At 42.0% G+C, this 20809-nt stretch overlaps 1 long non-coding RNA gene across 1 annotated transcript; it reads left to right on the top strand.

Moving 5' to 3' along the window:
- The first annotated feature begins 276 nt into the window (after window positions 1-276).
- On the top strand, window positions 277-1190 carry LOC310779022. The gene is made up of 3 exons (XR_014552798.1): window positions 277-595; window positions 806-877; window positions 1057-1190. It is a non-coding gene; the product is annotated as an uncharacterized lncRNA (long non-coding RNA).
- The last annotated feature ends 19619 nt before the right edge of the window (window positions 1191-20809 follow it).

The raw sequence follows: 20809 nt of genomic DNA, 5'->3' as shown, positions 1-20809 counted from the left end.
TGTGTAGGACCTGGCATCATCAGAGCCTGAGGGGAGAGAGAGCTGCGGTGATACATAGGGATGGGTACCGAACTCGGTACTTTTACAGGCACCGACCGAAATACGTCGGTACTGCCCCGTACCAGTTCACATATAAACGAACGGTACCAAATTTCGGTACTTGAACGCAACTGAGTAATAGAAAGAGAGTGGGTAAAATAGAAATTCCGACGGAACCTTAAGGCAACACGGGAGAGCGCGTTACGTCAATACGTCACTCTACCTGAAGATCCTGAAAGCAAAACAGGGCCAGCCGAAAGCTGTGGCTACACTTTACCAAGATAGACTCAGACAACACTGGTTGCAACATTTGTGATGTGAATTGCAAAGCTGACTAGGGAAACACCTCAAACTTGAGGAAGCATGGTCAAACACAAGATGTATTTAGCTAAATGCTGAAGACTGTAACGTGTTAGATAACCTGAGTGAATGAAGCAGACACCGCACGGCAGCTAACGTTAGCCACCTCCTCAGCTCGTCAGCTGTAACGTTAGCTGAAGTCTTGCAGGAGGATGATGACGGAACTTGAGAGAGGCATCGACTTCTACAACATCAGGTAACGTTATTTAATTTGCTAGCGTTAGCTGGATAAGTTGTTTCACTGCCGTTGTGGTTGTTAGATAACAGGGCTTAAATTTTCACTGTCTTCTTGGCTGAGTTAGCTTTATAGCTTAGCGTTGTTAACGTTCTATAATAATTATCATCAGCTCGTATCACCGACCGTGAGACGTGTTATTTAACGTTGCACTCTTGCTTTCATTGCTAGGTAACCATGTGCCAGTGACAGCCGCACAGGAGGACACGATTCACCCTCTTCTCAGCGGTGGATATGGTTCAGGTAAATTATTATTTTGCATAATGACGAGTGATAATGGGTGTGTTATTCATAGTGTAGCCTAAGCTATGTTACTAACAATCAATTGTCATTTCTATTAAGATGTGCATAGCACTGACACTTCTTTCTATTGATAACACAAATAATGCTTGATGAATCACGATGCCTTTTTTTATTTTCAGATACCACTCAATAAACAGAAGAAACTTTCAGCACTTGGGGAGCTCTTTGAAGATGAAGACCAGGCCCTGCTGGAAGCTGTGTTGGACATCAAGTACTATTTCCCCAACCCCACTAAACTAACCTTGCTGCTACAACTCTTGGTTTGGGAGGGGAGAGGTAGGGAGGTATTGTAGGGAGGAGTTTTATTTTGTCTGGTGCTAAATAAATAATGTGCTAAATAAAGAACAATGTTGAAATTGAGAAGTTTGGACTTTTTTTTTTTTTTACAACTGTAATTTTTTTGTTAATAGAGTGTGTAAAGTACCGAAAATGGTACCGTTTTGGGTACCGTACCGAATTCCAGGTACCGGTACCGTACCGGTATCGGTTCAAATGTGAACGGTACCCATCCCTAGTGATACACGGACAACTTCTCAGTAATAATCACTTTAGCCTTCTTGTCATTATATTATGTTGCTGTCTTGCTTGTTGGTGTTTCAAGAGTAAATATCTCCACTCCACAGACATGTTTGAGTTACAGCAGCCAGCCTGCTATTTGCGCTGCAACCTGTGGACACATCCGCCTACGCAATCACATCGTTTACATCCGACGGGCTACTGTCAGCAACGCAACATAAGCAAAAATAATTCAATTTAGCTCTCTGTCCATTTTGTTGTGTTGAAGCTAAGCACTAAATGAGTGAGTACAGTAGTAGGGCATCTCTCACCTTTGAGAGAGACTGCATTTCACTCAGTAGGCTACCCCTAAAGTGAGAGTTTATCAAGCAAAATGACGAGTTAATTTACTTTTAACATCGCACGCCCTGCGATGTGACTATTGCGCATGCGCACATCGCGATGACGATGTGTAAACGATATATCGTGCAGCCCTAACACACACACACACACACACACACACACACACACACACACCACCTCTCATGTCACTTGAGTTTATTTTTCTCTTCTCCTCTCTCTCAACACTGAACAGTCACTGCAGTATCTGTAAGTTCTTCACAATAAAAAAATAGTCTGGGTTTGTCACAATTTGACATCACTGGGACTGTGTGTGAGTGAATTTATGACATGTCTGTTTCTCTGTCCCACTGATGACATCATCAGTGATGTCATAAATTCACTCACACACAAAGTCCCAGTGATGATGCCATCAGTGATGTCAAAATGTGACGTCAGCAGTGATGTCAGAGGCATTGTGACATCAGTCTATGATGTCATCAGTAATGAGATGAGAAGGAGATGGGGAGAGAGACTGAGGGAGAGAGGCCACACAGCAGCCAAGCTGCGGGTGAGGCCGTGCATGCAAGCTGCAGGGCAGACGAGGCCGTGCAGCAGGTGAGCCTAGGAATTGAGCGCGCGAGATGCCTAGTTAGTAAAAATGGCACAAAATCTAGTGGAGAAAGAGGATATGTCTCCACAAAACACACATTCCCTGATGCAGGAATGTGTGCACAGACATACATTCAAACTGACCAAAAAGATTGATCAGTCATTCAAGCAACAAGAGATATACATTTAAATCTATATTGGTCTCACTTGTACTGTATGGATATATATGTACTTTTCCTGCTTTTCATACTCCACTGTCACATGACTGTGTCAACTCGCGTGACTGCATCATGTGACTACATCATGTGGGTATTTATTTAAGATGGCTTTTCTGTCTGAAGAAGAGCAGTCACCCTGCTCGAAACGTCACCACCGGTGCAATAAAAGCAACCTCACTGGAGCCCTTGCAGTATGCAAGCTGTTTCTTTTTCAAGTGGCTTCTTCCAGCTCTGCAGCTGCCGGGTTCGGCTGGGATGTACGTGTTTTTAACTTTTTTCGTGTTGTTGTTCAGGCCTTCACCGCTGAGGATGCAGCGAGGGACTTCCCAGTCATGGGGATCTACACGATCCAAAGAGATGGTGTGCCAGAGGACGTGGGGATTCTGATGGAACACGCCACAGTCCTCAACAACATAGGCAGTAAGATCACAGCCTTTGTCATTCTGTTTGGGCTCGTTTATGCCCTTGATCTGAACTTTCCAGACAACCTCAAGTTCACCTTCGAGTTTTTCCAGAAGGTGATAATGAATCTGGATGGGCACAAGCTGTCCTCGAAGATACAGCAGCTGAAAATCAAGATGTTTGCATAGGATGTGAACACCAGGTTACCAAGAACCTACAAAGAACATCAGTTTTTGGGGAATTATTATTATTAATTTTTTTATCTTGCCGTTTGGGTCAAGTAAAGTTCACAATGGTGTTATATTCAAATTAACACCTCTCTTAAATTGTTCTTAAAAATACCTTGCTGTTTGAATCCAAGTATGCAATTCATATACAGATCCTTTCCAAAAAATGTGAATATCATGGAAAAGTTAGTTTTTTTCCATAATTCCTTTCCAAAATTGAAACTTTCATAGATTATAGATTCATTACACACAAAGTAAAGTACTTCAAATATTTATTTGTTTAACTTTGCATATGTCTGGCTTCCAGCTCATAAAAACCCCCAAAACAATATTTCAAGAAATTAAATATAACATAAAACCAATCAAAAACCGGTATTTTTTAAAACAGAAATGTCGATCTGAAAAGTTATGTTCATGCCAATACTTGGTCGGGAATCCTTTTGCTTTAATTACTGCCTCGATGCCATGATATCTCCATGATATTTTTTTTTTTTGAAAGGATCTGTATTTGTGTGTGTGTGCGCGTGTGCGTGTTCTGAGTAACACCTCTTAAATCGTTATTGGCATTTGAATTCAAGTACGTTGAATTAATTTCTTGTTATGAATGTTCAAACATCAAATCATTCTTCAAAAAATCATATCTTGCTGTTTGTAAGATCTAAGCAGCATGGTGGAACAGCATGGTGTCTTTGTTTCTCAGCTTGGTCAGTTTTTTAAAGGTTCTATCCATCCAGTGTGTAATAGGTGACAATCCATGGGTTAGCTGAATTTGTTGAATTTTTAATGCGGCTCAATATGCAAAAGATTATTTGGTACTGGAGATAAATCTTTCAGACTAAAGATGTAAAGGCATGCTTTCCAACTTTGAACCAGAGACATCCGTGATGTTCATGTCCAGTCTGCTCAGTCGAATGCAACTTAACCAAGTGTTTTAACAGAGCACCTTTCTAATTTCCACTGCCTGTTTGATTGTTGGGTGTTTGTTTTAGTTTATAGCTCAGTCTGTTTCTTGAAATTATCTTTAAAACAAAACTAAAACTAAAATGTTGGCACTTTATAAATTATCTCTGAGCGATACAACAATACCAACAGTGTTTTATTAAGAGAGTACCTTTCCCATTTCCACTGCCTGTTTGATGATTGTTGGGTGTGTTAGATTTAGTTTACGGCTCAGTCTGTTTCTTGTAATTATCTTTAAAAGAAACCAAAAAATGATGGCACTTTATGGAAATTATCTCTGAGCATTTACAATAAAAACACCTCAACTAGGTTTTGTCTCATGTGTCTTAATGGGGGGATTAAATAAAAAACATTTTTTATCTGGTTTAATTTCCAATTAAGTAGATTAGTTTGAGTTGGATAAACGTAAATTAATTTCACCTAGTTAATGTAATTATTTCATGTTAGCAAAAGCTGTATTTGATCAAAATTGCTTGGACTAACTCAATTAAATTATATTAGCTTGTTTTGCACCAACGTAAATCGATTTCACTTAGTGAACACAATTATTTTTATTTTAGCTGTATCTGATAAAAATGAGTTGGACTAACACAATTAAATGATATTACATGGGTGGACTTAGTTTGAGTTGGGGCTACATATATTAATTAGATGGAAATCCTGCCCAAATTTGAATTGCGTTCATCCAACGAGCTATTTTTATGAGTGCATTCCACCGACCCACTAAGTGGCGACAGTGCTCTCCAGACTAGAGAAAGCCGAGCCAAAACTGCAGGGAACAGCATGAGGAAACCATTCTCATACTGTAGAATGGTTTGGCGAAAACGCTTTCGCGCTGGCGCACAACGGTGGCGCACAACGGTGGGGGGTTCCAAAAATAGACTGGGTGCAACACACTTTGAAACACGCAGCATAAAGCCCAGAATCGCAGAAAGCTTCATCAAAGCTCTCAACCGAAACCCCAAGAAACGAGCGAGCCCCATCCAGACTCGCCCGACGAGGGGCCGCCAGGCAGCACAGACAGGCAGCAGAAACTCGCTTGTGACACAGGCTGCAGCCACCAGAGACACACCCACGGAGGGAGGAGTTTGAAGGAGAGGGGGGTGGGGGTGCTGTTATGGAGGAAATTACTGTTCAGAACTATTGTTTAGATGTCTGATGTCTTACTGATGCCAAAAATAAATGGTTAAAGTGACTGTTCTATCGAATTTCACAAAAAGGCATTTATCTCAGCTTTCCTTTTCAGACGCTGAAACCATGCTGTATTCAACTGCTAATGCCTACATAACTACTAACTCTACAAACTAACTCTTTTAGACAGAGAAAGCACACATTCTATTAGTTCTTTTGAGATATTTTGTGTTCACAAAGTCCTAGCAGAAAATAATCCTCGGCTCTTGAAAGATGAGCCAGGACTTCCGGTGGCGTCATGCTGGTGGTAGCAGCGTGAAGGCCAGTGGCGTAACTACCGTATATGCAGGGAACGCCACTGCATCGGGGCCCGGCATGGCTGAGGGCCCGGGCCGCCCGGCCGTCCCGGTCCGCCCGGTCTGTGTGCCCGTGCGGGCCGGTGCGGGGCGGGCCCCTGCTTAGTGTGGGCTGCGGGCCCCGCCCCGCCCCACCCCGCCCTGCCCTACCGCGCTGGCGCTGCCCGCCCCGCCCCGCCGCTGTGTGTGTGACTGACGTATGACAACAATCAAAACGGAAGAAGAAAACAAGCGAGGTCGGAAGACAACAAGAAAGCGCGCTGCTGCATGATCATGGACCACTACAAACACAAAAGTGGCTTCCTGAAGCGGAAGCAAAAAGAAGAGAAGGAGAAAGAGACAGCGAAGCTAAAAAAGATTTCTACTTTTTTCAAAAAGAAAGACGAGCTAGCAGCAGCACCAGCAGCTAGCAGCAGCGCCGCCGCCGCTAGTACTAGCGCCACCGAGCAAGGTGAGCCTTTGTCGGCCGCGGCTAGCGGCAGTGACACCACCACCAGCCGCCCGCCATCCACTGACACTGAGAGGGTCGTCGAGGCGGAGCAGCCGTACGAGCACCCGCTGCCGCTGGAGACCGCATCAACATCAACAGCCATTGTCGGAGTAAGACTGGGGACCGAGGAGGACACCTGCTGCAGCAGTCCGCCGACTCCGCCATCGAGCACTATCACTGGGGGAGGAGAAGACGAGGATGCGCCGGGCCCGGGGGATGAGGAGAAAACAACAGCCGCCATCGCAGCTCTGCATGAGTTTCCCACAGACATGGGACATTTTGCAGATAAATTAAACGCAAAACTGAAACGATATATTGTGTTTACAGGGCCATGCAAACCCCCTGGCCCTTTCCCACGCGATCCAAGTCAGGGCAACAGGTGTTTTTCTACTTCCTACTACACCAGCAAAACCAAATCTGGTTTGGAGATACCAAGGGCATGGTTATGCTACTCGCCCAAACTAGATGTAGCATATTGTCAAACCTGTTGGCTTTTTGCAGCTCCATGGAAAACAAACAACTGGCGCAGTTTATCCACGAAAATTCAGCTGCATGAGTCGTCTACTGCACATACTAATGCATGTGTGATATATGACCAGTGGCGTTTGCACGGAACTATTGACAAGGATTTGGAGAAGGAGATTCTTCAAGAAGCCCATTTTTGGAGGCAGGTACTGGATCGTCTGATTAATGTCACACTTACTTTGGCTACAAACAACATCGCATTCAGAGCGCACAGGGAAGTAATAGGCGAAATCAACAGTGGTAATTTCCTCGCTATCATTGAGCTGATGGCAAAATATGACCCCATCCTAAAAGATCTAATTATGCGCCCGGCTCGCTCAGTGAAATATCTAAGTCCATTAATACAAAATGAGCTTATTGACATCCTTGCAAAACGTGTCCAAAAAGACATTCTGGATGAAATCCAAGCAGCTCCATTTTTTTCTGTTATAATGGACACTACACAGGATATAGCTAAAGTTGATCAAATGAGCCAGATTTTCAGATATGTCACCATAGAGAGAGATGCCCTCGGTGTAGCCTCTGCTGTGAACATTAAGGAATCATTTGCTGGGTTCCGTGAGGTGACTGATTCGCATGCCAGTGAACTTGCCAAGGATATAATTGCGTCCATAGAAGAAAACGGGTTGGATATATCCAAGTGCAGAGGGCAAGGGTACGACGGTGCCGCTAATATGAGCGGCATATACACCGGAGTACAGGCAAGAATTGCTGCTATGGAGCCGACAGCAGTATATGTACATTGCGCCGCTCATAACCTTAACCTGATCCTTAATGATTCTGTAAAGATACTCGAGGTAAAAAAGTTTTATGACATAGTCGAGCGCATATATGTGTTCTTTGGGCACAGCATAAAGAGATGGGCAATGCTGTCAAATACAACCGAGGAGGAGGCTGACTCCGAGTCTGTCAGTGACACTGACAAAAGTGACATTCCCAAAGTGACTTTAAAACGGCTTTGCCCTACGCGCTGGTCATCGCGTTATGACGCAGTGACCGCTTTGAGATACCGTTACACCGACGTGCTGAAGGCGTTGACAAAACTCACACTAACGAGCAAAAATAAAGACGAGGTGGCTGAGGCTATTGCTCTGAAACGTGCAATAGAAAAATTCAGCTTCATCTGTCTTCTTGTCCTCCAAGACAAGATCTTGGAGCGCACAAATCTCGTATCCAAACATCTCCAAGCTAAAGACGCAGACCTGGCCGTAGCTGTTAGTCTACTGGACCGCACCATAACAGACCTACAAGCCGTCAGAGATCATTTCGAGGATACTAAACAGACCGCACAGGCCCTCGCAGAGAAATGGGGGGTAAGCAAAAACTTTGAGGATATTCGGAGGAGGAAGGTGAAAGCACATTTTGATGAACTGTGTCAAGATGAACGCTTAGCAGACGCAGAGTCGCATTTTCGCGTGACTGTGTTCAATGCCTGTCTGGACATAGTGAAAACCCAGCTGACACAGAGGTTCCAAGGTTTGAGGACAACGGTGGATAGATTCAAACCGTTACAGCCTGAAACGCTGTGCACTGCAACAGACGATGAACTGTTTGAGCAAGCAAGCAAGTTATGTGAGATTTACAAAAACGACATAACCACCTCCTTCCCAGCACAACTCCTGTCATTCCGCGGGTGCTTAAAGGAAAATATTTCTAAAGTAAAAACCATCCCAGAACTCACTAAGATGCTGATTGTAGAAAACAACAGCATTGCTGCCAGCTTTGGAGAAGTCTGCACAATTTTACTTCTTTTTCTGACCATTCCAGTGACTGTAGCTTCCGCAGAACGATCATTCTCCAAATTGAAGCTAATCAAATCCTACCTGAGAAGCTCAATGTCACAAACCCGTCTATCTGGACTTGCTACACTGTCAATTGAAAATGCTCGCACCCGTCAGCTGGATCTGAAGGAATTAATTGATGACTTCGCCCAGAGGAAGGCCCGGAGAGTCCCCTTATGATGTAAGTACAACAACTTTTATTATTATTTATTTATCTAATAATAATGAACCTGCTGCTGCTGTTTTTTGTGTTTTAAAGGGGCTTGGTCTCTCACTTGCATTAATATTCATATAAGAAATAAATTCAATACAACCCATTAAATTCAAATGAAAGAAAATCTGAATTAAACTTAAATTCAATGTCAGAATATTCGTAGCCTAATAATAAAAAGCTAAATTAAACAATTTATTCGAATGGCTATGCAGCCATATAGTGATTTGGGTGTGTGTCACATTAAATTAAATTAGGCTATGCCTATATGTTCTCATCTCACTCTGGTGCGCCGACGCACACTGTTGATCTCTCAGCTGCTCATCCGAAAATGTGCCTGCAGTGCAAGGTGCGCTGTCACTAAATGTTTTCAGCGGTTATATGGTGCGCTGTCACCAAATGTTTTTTATTGGTTGTTTATGGTGCGCTGTTGATAGAGTAAAAGACGTATTTTCATATCTGTTAATGTACTGCTTATGCTCATACTGCAATGTGACCTGTGCCTTATAGAACTGTACACCCTGTGATATTGCTGTACATGCTATCTGATGAGTTCAACAAGTTGTCAGACGGCCTCAGGCCACAAGGTTATTTATGAGCGTCTCTGTACAAACGAGAACCTCAAACTGTTAGTTTGGAGCGGCAGTTTGACAGGTCAAACACCCGCGGGGTATAAGCGTTCTAACTGTCAACTGATGTGTGAAAAGGCTATGTCGTTCCTATAAGCAAAGGACTGGAAAAACCAGTTTCCGCATGTTGTGTGTAACCACTGGGGTCTCTCAATAAAAGCTCAGTGCTTCGAGCAAGAAAGGTAGAAGTGACTGGAGCCGTTGCAGCGGTGCAACGCTCAGGCACTCTCCTTGATTCAAGCAAGTAAACTTTGAAACTCGAGTCTCTGTTATCTGTGATTCACTCTGGTGGCTTGGTCTGTTGAAAAGAATCAGTGGGTGTCCATTCAGAACCCATCATTACTTGGTCCTTCGAGCCGGATTCCAAATATCGTCGCTGGAGGAGAAGGAGAGAGGACACGCCGCAAGTCTGTCGACAGCCAGGACCCCAGCCGGTCCTGCCAAAGACCTGGGACGTGACAATTCGTGCCAGGCCGGTGCCTTAGATGTCCAACCTTCCTTCTTCACCAGAGACGATTGACGGGATCCAGACCAACCAGTGAAACACAGATCACGGTAAGGAAACGGTTAACTCCACCGCACAGGAGGTTTATAAAAACCACCTAGAAAGAGAGAAAAGGAACGGTGAACTCCACCGCACAGGAGGTTTATAAAAAAACACCTAGAAAGAGAGAGCAGACTGCAGACTGGTGGTTACTTAAACACTGAGAAAAAAAAGACTAGTGGTTACTTTAAACACTGAAAAGCGCTATATATATATATGAATAGAAACAATTATGAAGTGAAACATAGTGTGTATGTGCGAGCGACGAATGTCACCAGTGGACTTGAATTGAAGTACACAAAGTGGGTGAATGAGGAATAAAAGTCCTAAAGAAAATTATTTTATTTGGGGAACAATGAATGTAAATGATCCTCACCTATAGAGGAACATTTTATATATATAACAGAGAGCGAAATAAATTGTGTTATTAGCCACACACCTTAATTTGTAAAGTAAAGTGCTAGGCACATGGTGATCGAGATATTTAAGTGATTTAAATTAGTTTCTCTAACCAAGACCGAGGTGTATGAAGAGTGTATAACTGTAAACACATAATTGTTTGTTTATTTGTTTATTTGTCAAGAGGGGGACGCCCCTATAATTAAATAAACATTTAAAAAATAAAAATAAAAATGAAAAAGGAAAGTCACCATTTCTGAAGCGGACCTGAGCAATAGTTTAATCAAATTAGACGAGATAAATAGGAAATTGACTAACGAAGCGAGCAGACTATATTAGTTCACGTCGAGTAACACAGACTCAGTAGTGACTTTATATGCCTGTATTAATAATTATTATTAAAAGATTGGGAGTTTTATTAACAACGATAGCAGTTTGGCACAAATGGGGAATTATTCACTGTGAAAATGCCACAGTTATAGGCTATTACGATACACAGTCGATATATGAGTTCGCTGACAGAATGATGGATCTTATGGGATGGATGCAAATAGATTCCCGATCAATGGGACTATTTCTTTGGTGTATCGGCCGAGCTTCATCATATCTTGACAGACGCAGTAGAATTAGAAATAATGCAAATTATTGATGAAAGATTTAGATTCAGATTATCTTGAGATTGAAATACAGAACATACAAATTAACATAACATTTTTGTGTGATTTACGCCTGAAGAGGAGAATGCACATTGCACAATAAAAGTTTGGTGGACCACAGACGCCCCGAAAAAATGGCGTCTTTCCCTCCTCTCCCCATTCACAAGTGTCCAGACAGCACTGTCCACTATTGTTCCGACGGCAAGAGCATTAAAGCTGCCGACTTTAATATCCCCTCTAAGGTTAATGTAGAGGTGGCTCTTATCCGTCGGCCCCCCTGTATCGCCCTATCCTGGACCGTGAACCAAGTAGACCCTTCAGCCCCACCAATGGGAAATTACAGTATTTACATTACCTGCGAAACGGAAAAAGGTAACGGTGTTTTCCCTGCGTGGAAGCGTAGGGCAGTTGTAAGAGCTGCTTCACTGCCCATGGCGGTGAGCATTTCCCGCTGCAAACCCGGATACACGGCCGGTTTCACTGTCGTAGGTACAGACACGTTTGGTCGAAATGGCCCTTATAGCGAGGTCATCTCGGTATTGATACCGGAGTAGGAGGAGAGGGTCCAGGATAGACATTGTAACAGTTATGTTTAAATTACAGTGATGGAACGAGCGGGAGATCAGAGACCCGTTTCTAGACCACTCGAAGATTAGAGATGACGCAACAGGCATCATTACATATCTACCGTTTGTCCTCATAAAGACTTGTCCAGTCAACCTTTTAGGACAAGACAGTGATGGAAAACTAAAAAATGAGTTTAGTGCCTGTGAAACGAGGTATGAGAACAATTGGCCCAAGGCAAGTAATAACAGACAAAGCGGAATACATGCCTCAACCTGACCCAACCAAAACTGCAGAGCAATTATTATGCTCAAACCGACAGACTTCCAAGAACAAGCCCAGAAGAGTTACACATGACTTTACGCTATAAACGCACCCCAGGCCCTGACAAATCATGACGATAAAATAGATAGCCTGGGGCCACAACGCGTAACGTTTAGAGCGCTGTATGAAGATAGAGAGGAATTACGCAACCACTGTTAGATTTGATTTACTCTGACGATGACATGACTATGAAAGGAAAGATAAATGATGCTTTTGAAGCAACCAAACGCTGCCTCATTAGCTCATCAAGTCTTGGCATTTCCAGACTATGACAAAACCCTTATACAAATGGTAGACGGCAAAGGGGGATTTATGACATCAGTACTAACACATAAACATGGAACAAGACTACGCCCAGTCGGATTCTGCTCCAAAAGACTAGATCCAGTGTTTTTGGCACCGCCAACGTGCGTACAAACTGTATGCGCTGCTGCTATAGCGGTCCAAAACCCAATCTCCAATGGAAAGAGTCCTATGACAGAATGCATAAGAGCGTGGAAGCATGTTGCTGAGAGGCATCATTGGCTTCCCCAAGGCAACGCAACGAGAGTGCCTTAATTGCTCTGACATGGACAAAATTAAGGCTCCAATGCTGGATATGACAAAAATTGACTCAGATAAAAGGGATATTTGACAAACTGAACAAAGTGAACAAAGTGAACAAAGTGTTTTATAAAGGCTGTGGGATCCAGTTTGTGTGATGCTAAATCCATTAGCCATTTAACATGAGCTACTTTAAATGCCCTGTTTAGCCATATTAAGTCAAGTCAAGTCAATTTGATTTGTATAGTGCATTTACACGCGGCTGAGCCGCAACCAAAGAGCTATTATTATTAATAACAATATATATTATTATTAATATAATAATATTAATTAGGACAAGAGAAAAATGGTGAGGTGAGCGGCCTGGAATGGCGCGGTGTTTGTGGTTCTTGAAATAGCCCAATGGGCCAGGAGAGAAATGAAATCATCAACAAGAACCTGTGATGCATGCACATGAGGAGTTAGGTTCTAAAAAACAACTTGTTAAGAAAGAACACATATACGATAAGAGGCATAGCCGGTGAATGGCTGGCACAGGCTCAGAGGAGAGCAGAAAGAGGAAACTATGAAAGCACAGTTGCAGCGTCAGTCTCGGTCTCAGCTGACGAAGAGACAGGTGCGTCGGCCTCGGCCAACGCAACCAGGAGGAGAGAGAAAGAGAGTTGAAAGATGAGCAAGACAACGAGGAGAAAAGAATAAAAGAGAAAAAGACCAGAGAAAAAGAAGAAAGAGAAAGAGCTCACATGGAAAGAGTGAGGAGAGAATTGGCAAAATTAAAGTTATCATGAGGTCCTTAGGACATCCATGATTATATTTGGACATGAGTGGGGGAGGCTGAAGGAAAATATGGCCCCCACATCTTAATACAGAAGAACGAAAGCGTTCCAAAACCAATACCACTAGATGTATTGCGAGAGATGCAAAACAACGCCTCAGAGAGAGAAAAGCAGAAGTGGTTGACCGATGGCACAGTAAAAATAGTGAAGGTCTATTTCAAATATAGTGACAGATTAGTAGCCTACTTTCCAACCATCCTTTATAACACGGGAGCTCAATTGATACACGGGCTGTTGCCGTGTATCAAACAGGTGGGAGGATGGAGGTAATAAACAATACTGTCATATAACTACATTAAATTTTCAAAAAAAGGGACACATTTTGACGGGAAGGACATGGGTGGAGTGCATAGAATCACACCCACAGCAAAAAAAAGACTGTCACCTTTTGGAAAATTCAGATTACCAATAGTAGAAGCAGGAGCAGAGAATACATTGGCAGATTGGATGAGCCGTTTATTCTGAACAAATAACCTGCCAAAGATCTCTACTCCTCTACAGGACACACTGGAGCGAGGCCATAAAGAGGAAGCACTGGTACAGCCCGCGATGGGAGGGCCCATTCATCACAGCTGAACACACCAACGGCGATAAAGATCTCTGAAAGAAGCACGTGGATTCACCAGACACACTGTAAAAAAGTGATCCCTCTCCAAACTGATATTCCTCTCCAAACTGACAGCTAGTGGTGACGAAGTCCGGACTACAAAGGGTTCGTTTCTAGGAAAACTTAGTCTCAAAGCCGGTGAAGAAATCAACTGAGCCACTAAGCACTTAGATGTTTGGAAGGATAGCAGTTGGACTGTTTACAGTCACAATGACACTGATGGTCAGCAGGCTGACGAGTGACGATCCACTACCGAACAGAGACAAACGTTGGACATGCCGAAACGGCCCTTGGGGCCCGGACAAAGATGAGAACGCACGACCAAGATTTAGAAACAAATGGTACGCTTATGTGCATAAATTAGCAAAGAACTTTGGAAAAATGATTGCTCAATTGGCTGTGGTCAGGGTCCTGGCTTCAGAGACTGATCCGAGAAGGAATCATCTTCCTGTGTGTAATTGTCGTAATGAACATTTTTGCAGCCTGCTGCATTACGGCTAAGCTGGCTTCAAATGCATTTGTGCAATGTGTTATGTTGCAGCAAGAACCCTGAAGAAGAAGATTGATGCCCGACATGATTGTGGTAGTTTTTGTTATGGTCAGCTGGGAGAAAGTATGTACGTCTCAACATTTTCCTCCCCTCGGTGATCATGAGAAGGACAATCCTGCCAAACATGTAAAACCAAGACTTAAGGTTTTATATAACAATGTGATTAGAAAATGTGAATAAACAAGTTAACCAATAACCTGAATAAAGAGAAAAACGAAAGTACATGTGAAATATGAAAAATAGGAGGGAATGATAGAGTAAAAGACGTATTTTCATATCTGTTAATGTACTGCTTATGCTCATACTGCAATGTGACCTGTGCCTTATAGAACTGTACACCCTGTGATATTGCTGTACATGCTATCTGATGAGTTCAACAAGTTGTCAGACGGCCTCAGGCCACAAGGTTATTTATGAGCGTCTCTGTACAAACGAGAACCTCAAACTGTTAGTTTGGAGCGGCAGTTTGACAGGTCAAACACCCGCGGGGTATAAGCGTTCTAACTGTCAACTGATGTGTGAAAAGGCTATGTCGTTCCTATAAGCAAAGGACTGGAAAAACCAGTTTCCGCATGTTGTGTGTAACCACTGGGGTCTCTCAATAAAAGCTCAGTGCTTCGAGCAAGAAAGGTAGAAGTGACTGGAGCCGTTGCAGCGGTGCAACGCTCAGGCACTCTCCTTGATTCAAGCAAGTAAACTTTGAAACTCGAGTCTCTGTTATCTGTGATTCACTCTGGTGGCTTGGTCTGTTGAAAAGAATCAGTGGGTGTCCATTCAGAACCCATCAGCTGTCACCAAATGTTTTCATTGGTTATGGTGCGCCGTCACCAAATGTTTTCATTGGTTATGGTGCGCCGTCACCAAATGTTTTCATTGGTTATGGTGCGCCGTCACCAAATGTTTTCATTGGTTATGGTGCGCTGTCACCAAATGTTTTCATTGGTTATATGGTGCGCCGTGCGCGACACCAAATTGTTAAGTAGCCTATCAGCAGGGCCCGGTTAGACAGTCTTGCATCGGGGCCCGTGGCTGACTCGTTACGCTGCTGGTGAAGGCGAAGGCTCCCTGAAAAACCCTGATAACTAGTATATCGACTCAAAAAGAGACAACAGAAACCAGTTAAAAGTGACAATAATCTAAAAGACAAGAAAATGGGGGGAAGAGGTAGAGGAAAGAAAGATAAAACAAAAGAAACGATTGAAACGGACGCGCCACCGGACAATGGAGAACAAAGCCACGCCGACGCCGGTGCGGTTTTGGCAGAACTACGTACATTAAGACAAGAACACAAAGAGGCCGCTCTTGAGACAAAAAGCACCTTGACCAGACTTGAGCACAACTTTAAAGAGCTGGTGGAGAAGACAGCTGGTCTGGAGCAAAGAACTACAGAGCTGGAGGAAAGAGTGAAAGGTTCGGAAGACAGAACAGCCCGGCTTGAAAGAACAGTCGCTTTCCTACTATTTAAGGAAGCCAAGCTCGCAATCAAATGTGAAGATCTGGAATCCAGATCACGGAGAAATAATATACGTATTTATGGGATTCCTGAAGGGGCTGAGAAAAAAGACACTGTAGGATTTATGACTGAATTCATATGCGCTTCACTACAATTACCAGAGAAAATGGAGGTCCGCATTGAGAGAGCACACCGCTTACTGAATGCAAGAAGAGATGACACAACCTCGCCCCAGCCGAGAGCGATAATTGTTCGCCTTTTGGATTATTATGTAAAAGATCAAATCCTCCGACAAGCATGGAAACAACGCAATGTTACATTCCAAGGTAACAATGTTTTTTTCAATCAAGATTATACACATGAAGTGCAAATGAAAAGGAGGCAGGTGCGGGACATAATTAAACAACTGAAAGAAAAGAATATCAAGGCTCAATCTCCATACCCGGCACAATTAAAACTGTTCTTGGATACGGGTATAAAGACTTTTTATACACTAAGAGAAGCCGTGTCTACGCTCAAAGAGATGGGGATCCATGTGCAAGAGGAAGAAACACACGGCCGGTGGAACGGAGCATCGCAGGACGACTGGACTACAGTGCGGGGGAGAAGCGAGAGGAACGGAGCGTCGCAGGATGACTGGACCACAGTGCGGGGGAGAAGAGAGAGAAGACAACAGCCAGTGATGACAAAGACAGATATGCAGACCTTCGTGGATTTGGTTCCAACCGTTTCACCTAAATGAGGGCAGGGTGAGAAGCTGAAAGGGGACTGAGAATAACTGTAAATTTAAGCCTGTCTTACACACAGGAAAGATGGTATGGGGAAATTGTGTCACTGAGGGACTGAAGATATGCTAGCTTAAATATATATAAATTCGTTCATTTAAATTACAAAAAGGGGGTTGGGGGGGGTCAATTGAGAGAGGAAAGATACATTTATTTTCTCTTATCAAAAGAGCTGCAACTTTGAGAAGTGGAGTTTATAAACGAAGGTTCAGACAGGACGATCTTGATCCTCACCGGTTCCACAGTCACTGCACTTCTCCTGCTTGCTCACCTGGTAACCGGTCAGCTTCCTGGTGATAATTGAATAATCAGTGGTTGCCTCCTACTTTCCCATAAGCCAATAGCATAGCAACACATCACCTTATACACCTTTGCTCACCTGCTCTTTTAGCCTATCACATTGTGGCACTCCCCTTTAGGCAGCCTATCACATGGTTGATGTGTGCATAAATATGCTTTTCTGTGTCTCATTCAGTCTCTCTCATCCTGCTGGCTGACACACACCCACCACCTCCCCGTCTCCGCCAAATCCCTGATCCATCAGTCACCAAGAGGTTCACCAGCACCAGTATCCTGACTCCACTGGGGGGTATATATGGCCGTGCTGCCCGAGCTGATCCAGCTCGATCTCGATATCTCCCAGTGGTGTCAAGCTCCAAAGACTAACTAACTTTCTCATCATAATATTCTGTAACATTCATTCATTGTAATAAATCATTGTTTATCCATCAAGTCTCCTGATTGAACATAACTTAAGAGTTGCAAATGCACTTAGTGCTAACCCAGAGAGAACTCGCCACATCTCTCTGTCACTTTTTCTTTTCTTTTTTTTCTTTGTTCGTTTGGAGTGGTAATTTGGGGGTTAAAATTGGAGGTCACACATATATAGGGAAGGGGGGTGTTGTTGTTTTGTTTCTTTTTATTTGTTTATTCCTAGGTTGGTATGAGCTGATAAAGCAGCTTGTGAGTTTCAGCTATGAAGGATATAAGCTCATATTCAGCCGGGAGGAGGCAGTTTTGGGAAGGAGTTTTGGTTTATTTGAAACGCAGCAGTATTGGAGATGGATTAAGTTGGTCTGTTCATGGTTGGTTTATCAACTACATATTCCATGGTAAAATAAATATGAAGAAATTATGAATAAGGTGATAATTGGATCTTACAATGTGCATGGTTTAAACCATCCAATTAAAAGAAAGAAAATATTAAATCAACTAAAGAAATTAAAATGCTCAATTGCTTTGATACAGGAAACTCATTTATCGGAGGAAGAGAATGAAAAGTTAAAAAGGGAATGGGTAAATCAAGTATACTATGCATGTTATGGCAAGAAAAGGGGGGTTACTATACTAATTCACAAATCAGTCCCATTTGTTCTTGAGAGTATCACTAAAGATGTAGAAGGTAGATATGTTATGATAGTGGGTACTATAGGAGATACTGTTATGACAATTGTAAATGTCTATGCCCCGAATGAAGATGATGCTACGTTTTTTAAAACCATAGCAAATGTAATAGTTAGCAAGGGGAGAGGGACGACGTTAATAGGAGGAGATTTTAATGTTGTCCAAAATGGTCGAATGGACAGGTTGCCCTCAGAACATGGCCCAAGATCTAAAAAACATCGAATGCTTGGTAATATGATTGAAGAATTGGGATTGATTGACCCATGGAGAGACAAAAATCCTCAAAAAAGAGATTTTACTTTCTACTCTAATCCACATAATAGTTATTCAAGAATTGATTTTTTCCTGGTATCAAAGCAACATATGTATAATGTACTGGACTGCAGAATTGAATCCATAACTATAAGTGATCATGCTCCGGTTGTACTTACTATGGATATGGGAGGTGAAACATTCTTTAAATATTGGAGACTGAATACTTCGATTCTATCAGATAAAGGAATAGTAAATTAACTTAGAAAAAATATTGAAGAGTATTTTCTGATAAATGACAACAATGAAGTTACACCCTCAATTCTATGGGAAGGCTGTAAAGCAGTTACCCGGGGGAAAATGATAGAAATATCATCGAGAATGAAGAAAATTCAGTTAAAAAAACAGAAGGAACTTGAAGAGAGAATTAACAACTTGGAGAAAGAACATAAAATGACATCTAAAAATAAAACACTCTTGGAATTGAAAGAAACTAGACAGAGACTAGATGAACACTTAACATATAAGGCAGAAGGTGCTATTCGTTTCTCTAGACAGAGGTTTTATGAAATGGGTAACAGAGCTAGTCGCTTATTGGCTTTTCAATTAAGAAAGACCCAGTCAAGTAGACTGGTGGCAAAAATAACCCATCCACAATCTAAGGAATCTTTGACGTCACCAAAATATATAGCAGAAGCTTTTGGAGCTTATTTTAAGGACATATATGCAGATTCAGACTCCACCTTAATAGAAAAGGAAAATAAAGATTTATTTTCAAAAATATACTTACCATCACTGACAGAGGAAGAGGCATTTGATATGACAAAGCCTGTAACACACCAAGAAGTTATGAAAACTATAACTTCCTTGAAAAATAATAAATCACCAGGAACAGATGGAATGCCAGGAGAATTCTACAAACTTTTCTCCGAACAGATTACACCAATACTAGTGAAAGTCTTTAATTATGCATTGTCAAAAGGAGACCCTCCAAGAACATGGTCTGAAGCTATTATTTCTGTGTTGCACAAAGAGGGCAAAGACCCTATACATTGTGAGGGATATAGACCAGTTAGTTTGTTATGCAATGATTTGAAAATATTAACCAGTATCTTGGCACAAAGAATACAGAAAAAAATAGCAAAATTAATTAATCCGGACCAAACAGGATTTGTTCCATTTCGACAGGGAGCAAATAATATAAGAAGAACTATAAATATCATATCAAGAGCCCAAAAGAATAAACAAACATCTCTAATACTTAGTCTTGATGCCCAAAAAGCATTTGATAGGGTTAAATGGAGTTTTTTATATGAAACACTACACGTTTTTGGATTCAATTCTGCCTTTATCAACTGGATAAAAATCATTTATAATGATCCAAAATCACGTATTAGAGTGAATGGATGTTGCTCGGATTTTTTCCCTATTAGAAGGGGGGTGAGACAGGGGGATTGTCTTAGCCCTCTACTGTTCGCTCTGAGTATTGAACCGCTGGCAGAGACTATAAGACAAAATACAGAAATTTGTGGAATAACTGATGATGGACATAAAGAACACAAAACTTCGCTATTTGCGGATGATTTACTTGCCTTTATCAGCAAACCTTCATCTTCTATACCTGCTTTGTTGAAGGACTTAAATGATTATGGAAAAATTTCAGGTTTTTTGATCAATGAAACTAAATCTGTTGCAATGATGCTTTCGGGAGAGAGGCCAAGTGGACTAGAGGAAAGAGTTAAATTTCAATGGACCAAGAAAGGTTTCCGATACTTAGGAGTGATATTAACACCATCAACATCCCATTTATTTAAGGCCAACTATGACAAATTGATTTCAGAGATAAGACGAGACTTGAAAAAGTGGGAGCTCCTGCCTCTGACATTAATGGGTAGAGTGGAAATTACGCGAATGAATGTACTGCCACGCTTGCTTTTCTTATTTCAATCACTTCCAATGAATATTACAAAATTTGTTTTTAAGACCTTAGACAAGATGATTTCAAATTTTGTTTGGCAAAATAAAAAGGCAAGAATAAGTTATAAAAGGTTACAAAGTTCTAAAGGAGATGGAGGTTTAAATTTACCTAATATGTTACATTTCTACTGGGCAGCACAACTTAAAACAATAATGTCATGGATTACAGAAGATAAAGACTCCATTTGGGTGGAAATGGAACAGAACTCTTCTCCAGTACCACTAGGCTCTCTACCATTTATGAGCCAGAAAGAATGGAAAAAACTAAGAATAAAAAATGAATGGGTAGAGAACACTTTGAAAATATGGACAAAAATAAGGACTAAGTTAAGATTGTCAAACTCAATATCAAGAGCTACTAAAATTGCATTAAACCCAGACTTTCAACCAGCCAGTTTGTATACAGGCTTTAAGAAATGGATGGATAGGGGACTGGTGTATATTGGCCAACTATTTGATGGGCAAACACTAAAATCATTTGAACAAATTAGTGAGGAATTTAATCTACCTGCCCAAGATCATTATAAATTTCTACAAGTTAGACATTATCTCCAGAAAAACAAGGAATGGGAAAATATATTAAGGGATCCATCAAACATAGA

The sequence above is a fragment of the Poromitra crassiceps genome (genome assembly GCF_964638095.1).
Source record: "Poromitra crassiceps genome assembly, chromosome: 6".
NCBI lineage: Eukaryota > Metazoa > Chordata > Actinopteri > Beryciformes > Melamphaidae > Poromitra > Poromitra crassiceps.
This window is presented reverse-complemented; position numbering and strand designations above follow the sequence as displayed.